Below are 4,648 nucleotides of genomic sequence, written 5' to 3'. Positions count from 1 at the left end.
CTGGGAAGTGGAGGTTGCCGTGAGCTGAGATGCCGTGAACCCCATTGCACTCCAGTCTGGGTGACAGAGCAATACTCTGTCTCAAAACAATATTAATAATAATAATAAATAATGCTCACAGAGAATGGCGCTGGCAGGAGAACATACCTGTTTGCCTAACGCTCCATCTCTGTTCACAAGATCAGTCAGTCCTCCCCAAATGTTAAAGACATGCAGAGAAATAAGAACTTCATCACTGCAAGTGTATCAATGCTATCTGAACTATTTATAGGTTAAACCTGTATACACTCCTATTTCTGAGAATCGAAGCCTGACTTTTTGACTATGAGTCAGAGCAACAAGGGGTTCTTAGTGTTGCTGGGCTATGCTTCAAGACAAAGGAATGTCTTCGAGTGCATGGTTCTTTTCTCCATGTTTGGGTCGGTCCTGCCTCCCTAGCAAGGCATAAATTACATACAGCCTGTTGCCAAAAAGCAATAGTGTGATGACTGAGGAATGACGAATGTTATCTAAAAATCCACTCTCCATGTGGATGGTGGAAAGGACCTGGGGCTGTAGTGGGCAGAGTTGGGGACAGCAATAGTAGTTCAATAGCTGTCTGAGTTTGGGCTCGATATCTAATTCTTGAGCTTCACCTGGTAGCTGTCATATTTCATTTTCCTTCTTTCTACCTTCCTTCTACATACTCCCTGATTGCTCAGCCCCTCAGAGCGCAGTAGTTTCTCAGTTCGATCAGGAGCTAATCTTATCATTGACTTCCAGGACTTCTAATAATTCTGAATGGAGAAGGTGTTGCCTTCTATGGAGCATTTTGGGACTTCATAGGGCCATTTTTATTACCCTATACTTGTAAAATACAGTAATTTTTTTTAATGCAGAGTCTGAGATTTGCAAAAAGTGAGGTAAGACTGTACATTTTTGTTTAGAATTTTTCCAAATGTTGAGCCCTGCTTTGGAAAATCATGTCAGTGAAATGCACTCCACTCACCATATTGGAGGCATCGTAACACATGGTGCAGTTTCCAAATAGGGCTATGTTTTCTGTGATCATTTGTTACAACCTGTTTCATGTCATAGCCCAGGAAGTACCTTTGACACTACACTTATAATAAGAGCAACCCAAGCTCATGTGCGGAAATCTCGTGCTGTCTTTCCTTGGACAGTGTGCAATTTGGCTTGGCATGTTATCCCTACTTTATTCGCAATCACTTCCTTTCTTTTTTCTTTTACTACTGTCAACGAAATCTTGTTTTTTGGTCCTCATCTTAATACTAGTTGTTATTCTAGTGCCATCTACATCCTGATTTTTCATGTCCTGCAATTTCTCTTAGGAACATTTTCTGATCTCCTCTTGTTTTTGTTGTTGCTGTTGTTGTTTTCGTTTTTGAGACACGGTCTCTGTTCTCCAGGCTGGAGTGCAGTGGCACCACCACAACTCACTGTACCCTGGAAATCCTGGACTCAAGTGATCTTCCCACCTTAGCATCCCAAGTAGCTGGGACCACAGGTGCATGCCAGCAAACTCATGCCTGGCTAATTATTTTTTTATTTTTTGTAGAGATTGGGTCTCGCTATGTTGCTCAGACTCTGATGTCCTCTTAAACCCAGGCTTGTGCATCCTAAGGGGGTACAAGGATGTGTGTCTCATGATGTCTTCTTGTGCAACTGTGCCTGGTCACTTACATATTGGAATATGTGTTATTTTATAAGAACCACCTTCCTTGGTTTTATCCTTTATATCATGGTTAGAATATTATCTTGACTCATTTTCAAATTATGAATGTGGTAGGGTCTATGATACATGAATTTTATTTCAAGATATAAAGAAGGCATTACATTTGGTATATTTTAAAAAGGCATATTGGGCTTGGTGCTATGGCTCACGCCTGTAATCCCAACACTTTGGGAGGCTGAGGCAGGAGGATTGCTTGAGTTCAGGAGTTCAAGACCAGCCTGGGCAGCAAAGGGGGACCCTACGTCTACAAAAAAAAATCAATAAATTAGTTGGGTGTGATGGTACGTGCCTATAGTCCAGCTACTGGGGAGGCTGAGGTGGGTGGATCCCTTGAGCATAGGAGTTTGAGGCTATGATCACACTATTGTACTCCAGCGTGGGTGCCAGAGCAAGACCCCATATCTCAAAACATTTTTAAAGCATATTGATTGTGATCATGTTGAGAATCACTGGGATATATGAATGAAATAAATGTGAGGTGATGCCCCTGCGGTGTCTCTTCTCCACTAAGAAGGGACATTTTCTTGTGGCAACTTGAAGACATGCCAAGGTCCTGGCTAACAGCAACAACAACAAAAAATAAAAATACAAAAAAAGAAGAATTCAGCTTGGGAGTAGGGAAGGAGCAGTAGGCCAGCAGTTTTGGTTTGGTTTGGCCACGTGCTATGGGATCATGTACAAATCTGATGCCTTCAATTCTCTTCACATCCTTATCCCCAAATACACGTGTCAAGCCCACAAGCAGATTTTCTACTCAACATACAAGGACTTGTTCTCATGCCACTGCCTCTGAGAAGGTTAATTCTTTTCACTGATTTGTTTCCAGGTATACCCCTGCAAGGCAACAGTTTCTTCTTTGAGAATAGGGACTATTTCTTGTTCATCTTTTTGTCCTTGGACATGAGTACTGAAAAATATAAGGCACTTCAAACATGCTGTGGGCTCACTATTTAAATCTTGTGTTTATCCCAAGGGTGGGTCAGGTTACACCTATATTTTAAGATCTTCCTTTCACTGTGTGAAGATAACTTCACTAATTTTGATAAGCCAGGAGAACCACTGTCATACTTAGCTAAAATAATGAATGTAAACCTGCTTGGGAGCCACTGTAGTCATTATTATTATCCCTTATTCTGACCATGGTAATTCAAGGAGAAGGGAAATGGGAAGGGAATTCTGTCAAGCAAAGGGTGGCTTTGTCTTTCCTATCCAGGCATCAAAATCAGACCATAAGTATGATACAGTTTTATGCATATAAAGGGTCATTTCCTGGAGGCACACATCATAACCACAGAATAAAATTTACATTCCTCCAGGCTCTAATTTCATATTTATGAATTTTTTATAGGTTTTCTAATAGAGACGAAGACTAAAGTTTTGCCAAGGTGTGAAAAATATTTTATAGAGAATGGATGGGAACGTGGATATTCTTAAGACATGAGAGCAAAAATACAAGTTGTTGAAATGTTTTCCAAGGAAAGACTAAAGTATTCTGGACACGAATCATATGCCATGCGTGCCATTAGGAACTTAGATATGTATCACTCTATGTAATGCTCACGATATTTTTCTTTTTAATACAAGGGGCTGGGACCCAGAGATGTGGTCATACTGCTAATAAACAATGGGTATGTTGGAAACTAGATTAGCCTGACTCTAAAATCATTTTCTCTGCTAGGTTCTGCTCCTCATTTAGATGCTGCCTTTCTTTTGTCTTTAGATATTTTTTCAGACTTCCTTTTCCTAAATGGAGCTGGTACCCTCATTTTGGCTATTCACTCCATGAACATATTTTCTACAGTCAAATTTAGCCACTTTCACTTGTTTTTCCTCGTTAACAAATGCTTCCTGGTATCTATAATAGAGATGCATATATTTCCATCTATCTGCATATGGCAAAGGGAGATTTCAGCCAACTGGAGTATCATTCTGAATATCTGTCCTCATACATAGAGATGAGGGCAAATGTCGAGCACAGTCTAGTGACAGCAGGCCTTGGGAGACACCTTTGATCTTTGGGCCGGCAGCTGGACTTCCTCCAGGATGAGACTGACTTGCTTCAGCTGTCCTGGAAAGAGACATCATGTGCTGTCTTCATCGCCACCCTCTGACGGCAAGCCAGTTCCTTGCACACCATGCCTTCTCTACCAATATCACACACGCTAAAAACTCACTGATGTCCAAACATCTGTTTCTATTGCAACACCTGGAGAGGCAGGGACACAGTTACACTTGCAAATGCAAGTAGAGAAGCTCTGCAACAGACCATTAATGGTATGAGGGGGGAAGCTAAATTTGAACTCACAAATAATGCAGTCATCAATTTAATTTAGGTCAGTACTTTGGTTATCAGGGAAAGAGAGTAAAATGTTGGCAATAGTTCTATTATGTTGCAGCTACCTAATGCCTGAGAAAGGAATTACAAAGAGCCAACGCACAGTAAGACAACTGTGCAGGTCCCTAGATATCGGATTACTCCACCTGCGCACTGTTAAACGTTTATAAAGTGACCTCTGTGAGGAATGACAAAGGCAGCAAAAGGAATGAAAGCAACCCAAAAGCAAACAAACAGTCAAAAAATAACAACAACCTTCTTTAACGGCTCTTAAGTGAACATATTTTGTAAACGCGGCTGTATAGAGGTTCTCTAGATAGATGAAGGAGAAAAATATAGACTTCCAATAGGCAACCTTTCAGAGGGCTCATTTCCTGCTCTTCTTCCTCCACCTGTCCAGTAGGTAATGGAGTTTCCTCCATCTGCCTCTGTGTTTCCTGGTTGCATTCTGTGACCTTTATACCCTCTGCATGCTAATGGAATTCTATATTCATATCTCTCTTGAGAATTCCAGATTTCTATATTTTATTGCCTCACTAGCACAGCTACTTTGATGCTTTAGAGGAATTTCAGTCTTA

This window comes from Rhinopithecus roxellana, chromosome 7 (assembly GCF_007565055.1).
Source record: "Rhinopithecus roxellana isolate Shanxi Qingling chromosome 7, ASM756505v1, whole genome shotgun sequence".
Lineage (NCBI taxonomy): Eukaryota > Metazoa > Chordata > Mammalia > Primates > Cercopithecidae > Rhinopithecus > Rhinopithecus roxellana.
This window is presented reverse-complemented; position numbering follows the sequence as displayed.